Genomic DNA, 17,247 nt, shown 5'->3' on the forward strand with positions numbered 1-17,247 from the left:
AATGTCCTCAACCTGTAACCTAGGCTGCCACAATACCGACTTCCTTTTGTTTTATCAGAATAGTTGCTGGGAAGCACTAAAAGGAAAGGGTAGCACTAGGGAAACACTAGCAATTATATAAAATTTTGGACCCTGAAATGTTAAACAGCAGCAGTACGAAGAGATGTGATGTTAGGAGGGGTAGGGGAGCATGACGGGGAGGGAGCCATTTGAAGCAAAAGTAGCCAATGTTAGCAAATAGGTTAGTGTTTGGTACCAACACTTTCTTACATGGGTTGTAAATGCTGCAGTGGGGCGGCAGCTGGAGGTAGTGGAGATGTGTCTAAGGGTGGTTTAAATATGCAGAGAATTTGCAGTGTGGAAATTAGGTGGTATGGAGTTACTAATAGTATTATTCAGAGGGGGCTACCGAGGCATTTTGTCATTTAGAGAATGGAACAAAGAATGAGTACAAATCTGTAGAATGAAGGCAGGGTAGGGGTCATCCCCAAAAAGGTTGGTAGGGGGTAAAGGAGCTTTTGTAGGCGAGGGGCTTCGACTTCCAGCAAGCATGCTTGGATGGAGACTGATGGCTCTTGGGTCCTGACAAGCTGAGTGTGAACAGGGTAATATTTTGTGAATGGATTTAGAGAAATCAGTAAACTGGACTTGTCCTAGAAATGGGAAGTACAATGCCTGTATTTTGAAAGGAGGGGATTTGGGATATTGACAATTTGGAGGGATATGTTATACATGTACATCTAGATTTTTCTAAACCTCTGCAGAGTAATTATACAAGTGACAGTGTTGATTTTTTTTTCTTTTTGGGTTGACCCTGCCTTGGTGGGAAATGGCAGGTGTCAAAAAAAAAAAAAAAAAAATGGGGCATTAATCATTAAGCCCTTGCTTTAGCTCTGCCCAACCACATTTAGTTTTCTTATCCTTGCTATTGTGCCAACTATTGAATGCATATTATTTAAGAGTATACATTCCCTAGGAAAAACTAACCATTTTTAAATCTTAAAACTTTAGATAAATTTCTAGCAGGTATGGAACTTTCAAAAGTATGATTATGCTACTGCCAGTCCACATACCAATCACAGCACTAGTAGTAAATTCTTCAGGATACCGTAAGAAACCAACAAGACATTAAAAGCTTTTATTTTCAAATGATTATTTTCCTATTACACAATATACTGTTAAGTTTATAATCAAATTTTAACTGCACATTGTATTTAAGTCTACACAAAAGCCTTGCCAAAATTTTAAACATGTACTATGATAAAATTTAAATCAGATGAAAACCGATTTGGAAGTTGTGGTGTAACTGCCCCTTACCTGAAAAATGAAAACCTTGTTTACCAAAATTACACATTTTACTTCAGATTAACACCTTTTCTCAAAACAAGGCCTAGCAGAACTTCTCATTAGTAGTCATTACATTAAAACTTGTGGATAAACTGAATACACTAAATGCAATATGTCAATTCATCTCTCATATCAAACTCTTACCTCTAAATTAATGAGTCAAGCAGATACCAAAGTCCCTGTTTTTTTAAAACTGCCTCTGAAAAGAATACCCAGTATTAAATTATACGTAGAGTAAAATTTTTGAAGTTGTCCAAGGTTTTAAGTCAGATAGTACTAGCATCAAACATTTGTCAGCCATATGCTTGTTAATTCATCAGGACTATTCCTGAACATTACAATAGAAAAATGAAACACATACTTTAGCTAGGACTATCACAACAGAAGTCTCCTGCCAAGGCAGGGTGACCTAGAGGACTGAAAAAGCTAAAGAAAGGTTTGTATGCTCTTCACAAGATTTGCAAATGGGTAAATCAAAACTGCCAAATTTACACACTGAAGCAATTAGTCTATACTGAGAAAAAAAGTGACTGAATGTTAGAAGTTGTTAGGTCCAGGGAATGCCAAGAAAGATTCATTAATCTAGAGGGTAGGTAAATTAAAGTAATCCAAGAACAAATACAGAGGAAAGGGGGCATTCTGGAAAAAAATACGAGGCACCAGTCAAGGCAAAGAATTAGGCAAAGGCACAAAAAGTGGCTTTAGGATGGTTAACATGTTTGGTAGCCTTACCTGTTATTCAACCAATGTCGAGTAGATTCTGCAAGGAAAAAAATGAAATGCTGAAGAAAGCAAAACCATTCATTTCTTTAAATAAAAAGATATTTTCAGACACCATAAACCATCATAAGGCAAAGCCTTCTGTAGGAAACCACAAACTTTGACAAGAAAATATTTATCATTTGTTTGGTTAGAAACTACATACTTTTAAAGCTTATTTACCACATTCTGGAGCCAGCCTCCAAGGAAAACTCCCAGCATCTTGCCTTTTCAAAGATTTTGAGGAGGCAAAGATCCTAGTACACTACTACACAATGTCCACACCAGCAGAATCACTGGATCTGAGCTGAAAGTCAAAATAGAGCATTCTAAATACAAGTTAAAAATAATGAACAATCTAACTAGTGCTAAGGCATTAACTACAAGTGAAGGGGGAGGCTATCAATATAAGGCTTAAGAAACAATCTGTTAGCAAACCACTGAGGCAGTACATATGGTTATATGTAGCAAGGGCACAGACCAACCCAGTATGGGCCTCCCAGCCCATGAACTCTTATGGGCCTTCTGGACCATACTAGTTATCTCAAATCACACTAAACCCAACTTATTTCTACTAGTGGGCCAGTGCTCAACTTTTAAAAAAAAAAAAATATTCATACAAATTTCAGGCTAGGCCAGTCTGGATTAACATTACAAAATCAATTCAACCAATCCCAATAACTCTTACAATACAATAAATTAAATTCAGTGCTTCAACTAGGTTTGAACATGGCAAGCCAACAGTACAAGAAATTACCTCTTACCTGGAAGGTAAAAGTATATTTTAAAGCCAGTCAATTTTTTTTTTTCCAACAAGTCGGCAGTCTCCCACCGAGGCAGGGTGACCCAAAAAGTAAAAAAATCCCCAAAAAGAAAATACTTTCATCATTGTTCAACACTTTCACCACACTCGCACATCACTTTTTGCAGAGGTGCTCAGAACAAGCTTAGAAGCATACACATATAAAGATACACAACATATCCCACCAAGTCAAACTAGATAATGTAATTTCAGATAAACTTGAAAAATATTGCAGTTGGTCTGTAGATAATTTATGCAGTTGATTTTTTATTAAACTGATGTAAAGGAATCCACTTCAAGATCCTGTGGATAAGAATTTAAAAATGCCAAATGCAATGTTCTAATTTACTGAATTCACAGCAAACTTACATCCAAAATAAACAGTTCGTCAAAACCATCCAAGAACACAACTTTTGAAGCCGCCCCTGAAAAGAACACAGTATTAAATTACAGCCTGCATAAATTGTGAGTAGTCCAAACTTTGGAAATAATCAGATTATTTTAACATCAAACTTGTCAGCCATATGCTTGTTATACTCATCAGGATAATATTCCTAGACATGACAATTACTCCAATTAAAGCAAGTCGTACTTTGAAAGTAGGACCTAATAATTACACTAAACATTAAGCAAGCAGATTTATTTTTTGCCTCTGGCCACCTACAAAGGAAGGGAACCTCAAAGAAACCATCAGTTGTGTAATGCTTTCCAAAAGCATGCCAACATCAGAAAATACCCTCCAACCGTTTTATCCATACAGGTCCAATAATGCACTTATGGAATGGTGGTCAGTAATTTATAGGTTAACAAGCTTCAATTAATTCATATGAAAGATAACTTGGAGAGGGGGGGGAAGGGAGGTTCAATTCAGTTCTTTAAGATAGGGCATGTTTAAACTTTTCTCAGAAGCATTACACCACAAATTACATTACATCCAAGGGAATGTGGCAATATTGACCTGTTAACTGTCCAAATGTAGATCTACATTTAATTTTCCCTGCCTCCAAATTTGGCACAATTGGCCTGAGATGCCTGGTCAGCATAGAATGGGTCTTAAAAAAATCTGGGACCACTTAGTACCTTGTGGGATCACCAGTTCAACTGAGTGCTAGAGCAAACAGCACAGTAAGCACCAAGGATTCACTGATGTCATGTCATTAACACTACCCCTTTAAGAGGAAAGTGATGTTGACCAAGTTTAGTGACTGAGGTGGATGTGGCCACAAGTGGTTGTGGAAATATCAAAAACCTCAATAACCCATGTGCAACACCCTTTCAATTTTTGTACCACTAGCAGTGTCATCCTGCCAGAATGTCCTGTAACCTAAAAAAAAATTCTGGAACATATAAAACTTGCTCAGCAGGTAGGCCGACTGGCTGCATCTCCGTCTGTATTTGCATCATTATATCTCACAGGTACACATACATGGTGTAAATTACCCAGGATAACCCAATTATAATAAAAAAGAAGCACTAAACCACAAGGGCTATACAGCTCTGCAGGGCAGGAAGAAAGCAGGGGTATCAGGTGGCAAAAGGGAGAGGGATAATTAGTAGGTTATGGAGAACAGTGTGGCAGTGGATAGTGCAGGAGTAGAGGGTAGCAAGAAATTGAGGTAGAAAGGACTGAGGGGAGTGCAAAAGGTATAAGAGTTTGTGGAGTAAGTCAGTTGTTAAGAAGTCAATGGGCAAGTTCAGGATTAAAGGCAAGAAGGAAAGGTAAAGAGAGTAGTAGAGCAGAGACGATATTGGAGGTAAATTCTGCTTGCTCGTTGATAGAGGGGGCAGTCTAACAGAATGTGGCTAACACTGGAGCCTGACACCTCAGAGGAACAGGGTGCCTCTCCACGAGATACCCACAAGAAAGACGAGTGTGGCCAATGCAAAGACGGGAGAAAGTAGTCTCCCAACCTAGACACTGATGACAAGAAGACGGCCAGTAACCTATATCTGTTTAATAGAATAAAGTTCGTTACAGTAGATTAGACCAATGTTGTTGGCAACGGGTGTAAAGGTGGGTGGCTATTACAGCAAAATACTCTGTAAATGCAACACCTATATGAAACTGGTAGGTCATGTACTGCTGACCGTGCAGCAGTGCGCCTGTTCATTGCCCTGTACATCAACATATGGAGGACTAGGGGGGTGAGTTATCAAATTTTCGTATAGCCTATAGAGCTATAAGGGAGTGAGAACCACAAATGATGACGGGCATAGATGCAATACGGATAAGTGCTGCAAGAATGGCATACAATTCAGCTGTAAGAATGCTAGCCGAGGATAGTAAATGTCCTCGCACGACTGTCCGGAAACACTGCTGTGAATCCAACGCCATCAGAAGACTTAGAGCCATCTGTGTACATTGCAATGGCATGAGAATGAGAGCGGAAGTGGTCAAGAAAGTGGGAAGCTACCATAGGCATTTAGGATAACCCAAGAAATCCAGACAGTGCTATACTGCACTTTTAGATAATATAATATGTAATAAGCATGACTGACAACTGGCAAATAAGATGCCTTTTTACTTGTTCAGGAATCAGACATGAGCTTGTATAATACCAGTTGGCTCATAAGCAACTCAGACAAGCAGATCACGACATGAGTCGACAGACAATCAAGTGTCACTCCACTGCTTATCCTGTCAGTTTAGTAACTTCTCAACACCATGCTTCAAGGAGTTTCATATATACTCCAGTGTCACACTGTTGGGACCAATAAATACTTTGTACACATCTGCAAGTGGCAGGACTTCATGTTGCCATCATGCGAGCATCCAACGCCAACTTCTCTTTAAAATTAAAAATATTTAAAATACTATTCGGAGTGCTGGACGAGCAAACAGATTTTTGTTTGGACAGTTAATGGGTTAAGATATATGCATTTTATTTACAGGTAATATGCTAAAACATTATTATACCTCCCAGTTGTGGCCAATAATACAAGACATTAGCAGCTTAAAATTTCAAAAAAGCAATTAGATTATAAATAACTTATCTCCATGACAAAAAAAAAAAATTCATACATTGACATTACTGACGATGTGGCAACTTAACCCTTAAACTTTCCAAACGTAAATCTTTGTTGAAGTGTGTAGCACTCCGACCTCGATTCTCTCCATTTTAAAGCACATAAAATCGGACTTAGATCTACGTTCGGAGCACTACACACGTTAACGTAGATCTACGTTTGGACAGTTTAAGGGTTAAAGTGGCCCACCAAGGGCTTAATTTGACCAAGATTGTTTAATCAGCATGGTACCTACTATTGGAGCAATGAATATGTGGGATATGCTAGTAGATATGCAATTTGGTACTTCAGGTGCTTACTCTGCCAATTTAAGTATAATTACAAATTTGGTACAGCATCACGAATAAAGGGGAAAGCACTAAACCTGTAGGATTATACAGGGCCTGTGCAAGGATGTAGAAGGTATTCAGGCTTAATTCCAGGAACTGGAACAGATCCAATTCCCTAGATCAAGAACCCTGCACCAGCAACAGTACCTTGCCATGCACATCTCCCCTGGGTAAAGTACAAGTTGGGTTATGTCCTTTAGTGAAGAGGAATATTCACCCAACATATGGTTGGCATTTGGGCAAAAAAAATTGAAATTTGAATATATGAATATAAAATATACCATTAGCACAATTACTGTATGCACTGTAGAGGGAGGGGAGGACCTGAAACTGACCAAAATTTTAGGATGCATGCCCGACAAAGTAATGTTTGATTAAACAAAGTTCACAGAATGGAGCTCTAGGTCTAATGAAAGTGAAGGTGTGCAGGCAGCAACTTACCCATGATACACTTGTCCCTCTGGAAAAAAGGAAAAGAGCATCAGTCCCCTGCTAAACTAAACTATAAATATAATTAAGCTTCTTAATCTATCAGAAACGAGGAATTTATTATGTCAACAAATATTTTGATACACAAATCATAAAATTACTTTCTAAATCTTCTTGGTTTCTCTCAAATAAGGCAACTACAATTTAATGCCAACAGGATACCATAATTACCTTTTCACATCAGAGCACCAGCCTCCACCTGGGAAAATTTAATAGAATTAGTTTTTACCTAAGCTACATATCAGACCTTTACTTAAGGTATGTCAGTCCTGTTGAGCTTTAATTCAGGAGTCAAGATAAACATTTCTCATCATTAAGTCACATGAACAACTTCCAACGTACATTTGACACTAATCTACCAGTACTCGAACCAATCTGAATATCTTACCAGATTGAGAACACTGACAAATGCAGAAATCTTAAAGATGAAACTGGACAATTATCACCAGGTGCCAGGTCAACCAGGCTGTGGTGGACATGTAGGCCAGAAGCAACAGCCTAGTTGATTCGATAAGCCTTGCCCAGGTCTGGGCTCCAGTAGAATAAAAATACCATTCAAAGGCAAAGCAATCATATCCACTCCTGCAGGAAAAGATCAATTAGTAATCTCTACTTAAAGGTAGATGCAAGTATATTAATACAGATATTGCATTTTGGCAAGATTGACACTAGCCCATAAAACTGGGTTTTTACCATTTCTGGCACGGTTTTGTACTGACTGATTAACACAAAGGGGTTATGACATGAAGAAAAGCTTTCAGAATAGTTTAATGACATTATGAACTGTCCATTTTACTCACAAGAAATTCCAAGCACTTTCCAATTCCTGAAACTTAAAAGGAAAAACATTTATTTAGTGTAACAATGTACATTATTTTTTTTTATTTTATTTTTTTTATTTCAGTTCAACCATGTACAGCATAATGGTCTAAGAAGAGGTGTCAAATCTCATCACTTAAAAATACTTTCCTATATCCCTTCTAAATCTAAACTTCTCTAATTTGAATCCATTACTGCAGGTCCTCAAAACTATTTGTATCCCCTTTATTAATACCCATCTTCCACATTTTGATCATGTCTCCCCTCATTCTTCATCTAACAAGTTGTAATAAAGTTGGTAGAATTACCGACAATATGTAAAGTAAAAGGACACAAGTGCAACTAACGTGACATTTATTGTGGCAACGTTTCGCTCTCCAGGAGCTTTATCAAGCCATTACAAACAATACATGGACACAGAGGGTATATAAAAGCTCAGAGTGAGGTGAATACTAGTGAGGTACCATTTCGATGTTCACTAGTGGTAGTAGTAGTATTAGTAGTAGTAGTAGTAGTAGTAGTAGTAGTAGTAGTAGTAGTAGTAGTAGTAGTGACAAAAGTAATACAATATGGTAGAGCAATTAATTCGTACACGAGTAAAAGGATATAAAAGCTATTACTTGGGTAACATAAAAATAGGTTGGACAAGTATAAACTGGAATGAGGCAGCTTGTTTCAGTGTTCACTCTGTGCTTTGTGTAGTATAACAGGAGAGACTATGATCAAAGAAACTAATTTCCGCAGACGCAAGTGCCTCGAATCAGCACTGATCGCAGTTTCGAATACAATTAACCAAAACAACGGCAGCTTCACCATCTCCGAAGTCTTAGCAAGAATCCTCCTGAAAACAGTAAACCCTGCCATCACATAGTCTCTCCTGTTATACTACACAAAGCACAGAGTGAACACTGAAACAAGCTGCCTCATTCCAGTTTATATTTGTCCAACCTATTTTTATGTTACCCAAGTAATAGCTTTTATATCCTTTTACTCATGTACGAATTAATTGCTCTACCATATTGTATTACTTTTGTCACTACTACTACTACCACCACCACTAGTGAACATCGAAATGGTACCTCACTAGTATTCACCTCACTGAGCCTTTATATACCCTCTGTGTCCATGTATTGTTTGTAATGGCTTGATAAAGCTCCTGGAGAGCAAAACGTTGCCACAATAAATGTCACATTAGTTGCACTTGTGTCCTTTTACTTTACATCTAACAAGTTAATGTAATTTAAGCCTTAAACTGTCCAAATGTAGATCTACATTTGAAAGTATGTAAAAAAAACAGATCTACTTTTGGAGCAATACACATGTGAACGTAGATCTATGTTTGGACAGGTTAAGGGTTAATGGTCTTCAATTTTTCTTCACGAGGAAGATTTCTAATGTTATGTATTAATTTCGTCATTGTATGCCGAATGTTTTCTAACAGATTTATGTCCATTCTGTAATATGGAGACCAGAACTGAGCTTACTAATGATGTATAAAGCTGTAATGCAATTGCTGAACTTCTGTTGCTTACACTTGATATAAATCCCAGTAATCGGTTTGCCTTACTATGTACGCTTAGAGGCGTGTAAACAAAAATTTGTCCACTATTTGTAGACCGATTTCGTTCAATTTTGGTGTACTAATAGAAGCTAATAACTGTGATTTGATGAAGTGCCAGAAAGATTGGTTGAAAATCAAATGAAAAAAAAATTTATGAAAAATTACACTTGGCAGGGCACAGGGCTAAAGTGGTACTTAGAAAAGTGGTTTTGACAAACTGCTGAGAGCACTTCTAATTCCATCCTTCCTTGTAATAAACCTCATCTTCATTCTAGAAAAAATACAGTTCCTATGTTTCTTGCCATTTAGAAAGATTTGTTTACCCACACAAATCTGAAAATATTTAGGATACGTCAAAAATCGTAATAAGAGCTTGTAGAGCAATCGTGCTTCTAGGTTGTGAAAATCAGGTCAATTCGTCCATAAATATTTGGTCTGTGGCTCCAAATAGGCAAATAACTTACTCCCGAGATATAGGCCTGTATGTGCAGCAGCCCAGGTACGCGGAGAAATATTCCCCCCCCCAAAAAAAATTCGCTTTATTTACACTTTCTGTAACCTACAGGAGTCTTCAATGAAGGTATGTAATGGCGATTTAATTTTTCATGTACTATTTTATTTAGTTCTCATTGTTGTGTATGAAAAAATCTTCAAAAAATGTATTTTTTTGTTAACATTTTTGGGCATGGAATGGATTAATTGTATTTACATTAATTCTTAGGGTAAATATTTCCGTTTTCGGCCATTTCGGTTTTAGGCTGACCTGGAACTGATTATGGCTGATAACCGAGGGACCACTGTATACCTGCAATAACCGAGGACCATGAAATGAGTAAATAGGCATCTGGAAGGGTTCAGATGCATACTAATCTGGCCATAATAAGGCTGATAATGAACATACTGGAGGCAGGGATTGGACTAAGTTTTGATTAAACGTACCTACAGAAGTTTAATTTTTGCCTCCTTATATAGGGTATCAACTCACAAAATAGGTATGGTATTTAGTAGTGGCCAATTTTTAGCATACCCACCTGCTAGGCAGGTATTATGATATATCAAGATAACTGCAAGTAGTCTTCACGTTATGCATTTATGCACAATTTTATGCAATATGAAAAGTATATTATTTAAATGGGACCAACCAATTACTTTAAGTTTTGAGACTGACCGCGGGTTCAAATCCCGCCTGTGGTATGGTTTAGTCGGTTACTTTAGTTGGGATTAGACAACCAAATATCAGTAATACAGTCCACAACTAAATTAATAAGCAGTGTTACTGGCTGAAAATTTCATTTAATAAATTAAAGTAGAAGTGATGCAAGGAGGGAAGAGTATATGGAGAAAAAGAGGTTAAGAGAGTGGTGAAGCAATGTAAAAAGAGCAAATGAGAGAGTGGGTGAGATGTTAACAAATTTTGTTGAAAATAAGAAAAAGTTTTGGAGTGAGATTAACAAGTTAAGAAAGCCTAGAGAACAAATGGATTTGTCAGTTAAAAATAGGAGAGGAGAGTTATTAAATGGAGAGTTAGAGGTATTGGGAAGATGGAGGGAATATTTTGAGGAATTGTTAAATGATGATGAAGATAGGGAAGCTATGATTTCGTGTATAGGGCAAGGAGGAACAACATCTTGTAGGAGTGAGGAAGAGCCAGTTGTGAGTGTGGGGGAAGTTCGTGAGGCAGTAGGTAAAATGAAAGGGGGTAAGGCAGCAGGGATTGATGGGATAAAGATAGAAATGTTAAAAGCAGGTGGGGATATAGTTCTGGAGTGGTTGGTGCACTTATTTAATGTATGGAAGAGGGTAAGGTATCTAGGGATTGGCAGAGAGCATGTATAGTTCCTTTGTATAAAGGCAAAGGGGATAAAAGAGTGCAAAAATTATAGGGGGTTAAGAGTGTCGAGTATACCTGGTAAAGTGTATGGTAGAGTTATTATTGAAAGAATTAAGAGTAAGACGGAGAATAGGATAGCAGTTGAACAAGGAGGCTTTAGGAAAGGTAGGGGGTGTGTGGATCAGGTGTTCACAGTGAAACATAAGTGAACAGTATTTAGATGAGGCTAAAGAGGTCATTGTGGCATTTATGGATTTGGAAAAGGCATATGACAGGGTGGATAGGGGGGGGGGCAATGTGGCAGATGTATGGTGTAGAAGGTAGGTTACTGAAAGCAGTGAAGAGTTTTTACGAGGATAGCGAGGCTCAAGTTAAAGTATGTAGGAAAGATGGAGATTATTTCCCAGTAAAGGTGGGCCTTAGACAAGGATGTGTGATGTCACCGTGGTTGTTTAATATATTTATAGATGGGGGCAAGCCTAACACTATATTTGTGCTCCCTAAGTCTGTCAGAAAGAGATCGACCAGTTTCTCCAAAGTATTGAAGAGGACAGGAGGAGCAAGAAATAGAGTAGACACCAGGAACATCTGTAGAGGGAGGAGAGGTATGAACGAGTGTTAGTCTGGCGGAAGGTAAGCTTGATGTCTAAGGGACGGAGAGAATAAAGAAAGACCGGAAATGTAGGGAAGGCAGAGGATAGAAGAGTTCCCATGAGTAGAGAGTTTGGGAGAGAAGAAATTGCGTTTAGCACGTGAGAGGGCAGAGTCTATGAAATGGGAAGGGTAGCCAAGACGGGAGAACGAATTATAAAGAGTGGAAATTTCTGCTGGAAGGAACTGAGGATCACAGATGCGGAGGGCACGGAGAAAGAGGGAGATAAGAACACTTTTCTTGACAGGGGAAGCATGATAGGAAAAGTAGTGAATGTACATGCCACTGTGCATAGGTTTACGGTAAACGGAAAAGGAAAAACCTGCATCTGAGCGGTGGACATGGACATCAAGGAAAGGAAGTAAGGAATTAGATTCCCATTCAGCTTTAAACTTAATGGAAGGGGCAAGATTGTTAAGAGCTTCAAGAAAAGGTTGAAAGAGACTGGAGTCATGAGGCCACAGAGCAAAGATGTCATCCACATAGCGGAGCCAGAGTGAAGGTTGCACATCGAGCGTAGGAAGAAGAACAGTCTCAAAGTATTCCATGTAAAGATTAGCAAGGACAGGAGAGAGAGGAGAGCCCATAGCGACACCGAAGGTTTGGGAATAATATTTCCCTTGGAAGGAAAAGGAGTTAGAGTCTCAGATGAAAGACATCAGTGGGGATAGGGAGATGAAGAAACCCTTCATGGGCCTTCTCTCTAAGGAAATCAAGGACATCATCAAGAGGGACATTGGTGAAGAGGGACTCAACGTCAAGACTAAGCATCTTACAGGTTGGGAGAGAGCGAACCCGTTCAATGTAGTCTTGAGAGTGACGGAGGTCTCGTGTCTCGTGTTTCTGTTCCTTCTTTATTTTATTTCACCACTTCCCCTTTCACGCACCTCGGTGCGCTTGCTCTCCCTCTGTGGGTTTCTAGCTCTCTTGCAGTGCTCCCCTTCCTTTGTATTTGACTGGCTCGTCTTCCTTATTTCCCACTTCTACCACTACCACTACTACTACCTCTTCTTCTTCTACTACATCTACTGATGAAATTAGACACATGTGCGGCGTCTGGTTGTCTTTGTTGTGGACGTTTTGCCATCCAGTGGCTGGCTGGATGGCGAAACGTCTACGGTGGGGATGCCCGGGTGTTGTGCATGTGTCATTTCATCCTGTCGGTATTATATACAATTCTTGTACTACTACTACTACTACTACTACCTCCACCTCTTCCTGCCTATATATAGCCGTCCTGCTCCTCCTCTGTTAGTGTGACTTTGTCAATGGTCCAAGTCGGACCGAAACGTCGTCGTAAGCTTCTGTCTTTTATGTGCGGGTTATTTGTGTAAGGATGTGTGATGTCACCGTGGTTGTTTAATATATTTATAGATGGGGTTGTAAGAGAAGTAAATGCGAGGGTCTTGGCAAGAGGCGTGGAGTTAAAAGATAAAGAATCACACAAAGTGGGAGTTGTCACAGTTGCTCTTTGCTGATGACACTGTGCTCTTGGGAGATTCTGAAGAGAAGTTGCAGAGATTGGTGGAGAAGAAAATTGAAAGTGAATACAGGAAAGAGTAAGGTTATTAGGATAACAACAAGATTAGGTGATGAAAGATTGGATATCAGATTGGAGGGAGAGAGTATGGAGGAGGTGAATGTATTCAGACATTTGGGAGTGGACGTGTCAGCGGATGGGTCTATGAAAGATGAGGTGAATCATAGAATTGATGAGGGGAAACGGGTGAGTGGTGCACTTAGGAGTCTGTGGAGACAAAGAACTTTGTCCTTGGAGGCAAAGAGGGGAATGTATGAGAGTATAGTTTTACCAACGCTCTTATATGGGTGACGAATGTTGCAGCGAGAAGGCTGGAGGCAGTGGAGATGTCATGTCTGAGAGCAATGTGGTGTGAATATAATGCAGAGAATTCGTAGTTTGGAAGTTAGAAGGAGGTGCGGGATTACCAAAACTGTTGTCCAGAGGGCTGAGGAAGGGTTGTTGAGGTGGTTCGGACATGTGAAGAGAATGGAGCGAAACAGAATCAGAGTATCAGTCTGTAGTGGAAGGAAGGCGGGGTAGGGGTCAGCCTAGGAAAGGTTGGAGGGAGGGGGGTAAAGGAGGTTTTGTGTGCGAGGGGCTTGGACTTCCAGCAGGCATGCCTGAGCATGTTTGATAGGAATAAATTTTAACAAATAGTTTTTAATACTTGACGTGCTGTTGGAGTGTGAGCAGGGTAACATTCATGAAGGGGTTCAGGGAAACCGGCAGGCCGGACTTGAGTCCTGGAGATGGGAAGTACAGTGCCTGCACTCTGAAGGAGGGGTGTTAATATTGCAGTTTAAAAACTGTAGTGTAAAGCACCCTTCTGGCAAGATAGTGATGGAGTGAATGATGGTGAAAGTTTTTCTTTTTCGGGCCACCCTGCCTTGGTAGGAATCGGCCAGTGTTTACCTGGAGAGAGTTCCGGGGGTCAACACCCCCGCGGCCCGGTCTGTGACCAGGCCTCCTGTAAAAAATAAAAAATAAAAAATTAAAGAATGAGAGGTTCATATAATATAAGGTCCAGCTGAGTTTGGGGAGCTGAGGTGGGCAACCCTTTCAGGGTCGGCAGGCCCTCTCCTAAACTTTTTCTCAGGGTCGGAAATTTCTGGGAAAGAAAAATTTTTTCTTATGAAATAAGAGAATCTTCTCTTGATCATAAAGACACCAGAAGTATGAAGTCTGATGGAAAAGTTACGCAACTATGCCCTTGCAAAATTAGCAGTCTCTACGAAGTTTACGCATTAGTAATTTCGCCCACCGAGCCTTATTTCCGGCCAATTCCAATGTACCAGTCAACAAAAATCAACTATTCCGCTAAAACTACAGTTTTTCTATCTAATAAGTACAAGAAACCACCCATTTACCGATTTCAACTATACAATGAAGTGGTCAGAAATTGGCAGTTTTGCCAATTTCACAAATTTTTAAGAGTTGCCAATTTCCAAATAGGGTTCAGAATAAACAAGACACTCCTGGCACTAAAATACCTCTTTTCTGTTCACAAGTCACGTCCGCAGGTCTCTCATTACTTTTGCTTTCCACTGAATTTTTATTCTCAAAAAAAAAAAATTCAAGATTTACCGTTATGCAGACTACATTAGTGTAGGAATGGTATAAATAATATCAGCACACTTGTGAAAGAATATTAGACTCGCCAGTTGACATGTATTGGACGTGTGGCATGATTTTTTTACTTTTGAACTTTGGCAAAAACCAAAACATTTCTGCTACTGAGCTCAATTTCAAGGCACTTTTCATTGTGAAACCAATCAAAATCATCTCAATTTCTGTAATACATCTTCCATTCTATAAAATGAGACTAGAAAAACTAGAATACAACCATAAATAGCCTAAGAAAATACACTGCAAAGTAGCAATTTTTAAAGCAAAAACAGTTGTTTTTTTTCTTATTATGCACTGTGCTGCAGGATTCTTTTTATACTGTGCACACTGACCACAGACCCATTCTTTCATATGTAGGCCTACCAGCTTTCTCTTGCTAGATTTGAAGGCGCTAGAATTTGAGTACTAGTACAGCAACCCTGAAAGGGTTAAAGGAGGGACAGTGCTGTGACCCACTGTTGCTAAAGTCACTGAGGTACAACTATAACAGCAAGTTCATTCTGTTTTAGATGTGCTAGTTCTCTCCAGTTATGCAAGTAAAATATTTCAGGACTGTACCTGTGAAATTCACCCACAATTTGTCTAGAACTGTTATGGAGGAAAATCTAGTTTTATTTCATTTAGTTTACATTACTTTGCCCTACTTCCCCAGGCTGTATTTGCAAACATTTGCAGTGTGGCTTGATCTGACAAGTTTTTAAAATTAATACAGCTCAGAATTTGAAAGCAAGGGAGGATTCCAGGTGAAGGCCAGGGAATAATCAAATCAAGTTTGAACAATTCAACCATGATATACTTGTGCATTTCCAAACAAAATAAAGCATCAGTCTTCTAAACATTACAGATTCTTAAATTATCAAAGAACACTACTATGAAGAAAAAATAAAAATAAAAAGGTGTTACATAACTGCATGCTGATACATACCTAAGGTTGTGTAAAATGGCTTCCAACTGCACCAATCTGGAAGTGTATAGTATATATTTAGTACAGATCCAGCACATAATTTTTTTTTTCTTTTTTAATCTCAGAATCCTTTTGACTTCTCTCAGAGATATCAAGTAATAATTATCAATCATGTCATGTTGGGACTGCATAATTGCATTACAATGCCTTCCATCAGCCGAGAAAAGAGTACGTAGTGTAAAATGAGAGTTATACTTTGAGCTTTCATTCTTTAGTTTACCTTCAAACTACCCAAGTTACATTAGCAACAAGACATTTTGACACTAACCTATTACAGTATCCAGACCACTTCTTAATCAGGATTTCCTCCTGCAAGAAATATTTAATTAGCAATCTGAACTTCCATTAATTTCCTTAAATCTACCTTTAGTATAATCAGACTGCATTTTAGCAAGATTGACACATACCCTTTAGTCCACAACAATGGGTTCAACCATTTCTGGCTTTGCTGTGTAGTGACTGCAGGATTCATACAAAAAGTTATCATCCGTAGCATGAAAGTTGATATTTTACCCGTGCTAACAAATTTCAAACACTTGCCATTCCTAAATTTCTTTGGACAACATTAAGGGGCAGTATAACTTTGGTCCATTTTTCTACCCTCGGATTTCTTTCATTCTTGATGCACAAGACTGTGTACATACACTATTTACTGAAAATATTGTCAATAAGATATCCCAAACTGTAAAAAAAAAAATGAAAATATCCTTTGGCAGGATGGTACTCCTATATGGGACGATGTAAGGTTGTTTGAGCACTTGGTACCGAGAATAATGCTAATACGATTTTTTAACGATGCACTTTCCTCTAAATATCTTTCCTTTATTCCACACACAAAAAAAAAAAAAGTTTGTTAGTTAATAGACTTTTGCAAAAAATCTGCGGTTTACTCCCACATCAATCCCAAAATATTTGGAATATTTTGATAAGTGCATCATTTAAAGAATCATTTTGCAATTTGTGAATATTATCCTACTCAAGTAATAAAGGCGTAGTTACTAAAGTGAATAAGTTACTTCCGAGATATAGGCCTGGAACGCTGGCCGTCTCGAATTTTTTTTTGTTTTTGCGAAAGTCCAGTTTGTTTGTGGTTTCCTTAGTAAACTTATTCTATTGGCGTTATCCTCTTCAAAACACCGTTTTCTCTTACTGAAGGCCCAAAAAAATACGACATGGAGACGAGGGGTAATAATTTTATATCAAATATTGCTGGTGGACTCTCGCCATATTATGGCCCATTTTATTCAGTCTAGAGTATATAACATGTTCGTTATCTATAGTGTATTATATCATATTAAATCAATTCTGATAGATAAATAAGCCACTCTCTGGAGCGGGAATACTGTGGTGTTCCCCGATGGTTCCAGATTGGCTAGAAGTCTACGGATAAGCTCCGCCTACTATATGATGACAAATAGTCTATTGGAAAGAATAATGCAAGAAAAAGCAATAAAAAATAAAGGAAAAAATTCCAAAAAATGTATGGGCTGAGAGCAGACACGCTACGCACATCGCCGTC

At 38.6% G+C, this 17,247-nt stretch overlaps 1 long non-coding RNA gene across 7 annotated transcripts in view; it reads right to left on the reverse strand.

The window, feature by feature from the left end:
* Positions 1-1,125: 1,125 nt before the first annotated feature.
* Positions 1,126-17,247, reverse strand: part of LOC128687398 (uncharacterized) — a 39,531-nt gene continuing 23,409 nt past the window's right edge. For 5 of the 7 annotated variants that reach the window (XR_011392965.1, XR_011392964.1, XR_011392966.1 and 2 more), the window contains 11 exons: positions 15,997-16,037; positions 15,690-15,725; positions 7,554-7,585; positions 7,142-7,335; positions 6,925-6,952; positions 6,706-6,724; positions 3,278-3,333; positions 2,290-2,413; positions 2,080-2,107; positions 1,492-1,546; positions 1,126-1,317 (listed from right to left, as the gene is read on the reverse strand). This is a non-coding gene — a long non-coding RNA (uncharacterized lncRNA). The remainder of the gene's footprint in view (positions 1,318-1,491; positions 1,547-2,079; positions 2,108-2,289; positions 2,414-3,277; positions 3,334-6,705; positions 6,725-6,924; positions 6,953-7,141; positions 7,336-7,553; positions 7,586-15,689; positions 15,726-15,996; positions 16,038-17,247) is intronic. The other 2 variants (XR_011392968.1, XR_011392967.1) reach the window with 1 other exon arrangement.

This window comes from Cherax quadricarinatus, chromosome 40 (assembly GCF_038502225.1).
Source record: "Cherax quadricarinatus isolate ZL_2023a chromosome 40, ASM3850222v1, whole genome shotgun sequence".
Lineage (NCBI taxonomy): Eukaryota > Metazoa > Arthropoda > Malacostraca > Decapoda > Parastacidae > Cherax > Cherax quadricarinatus.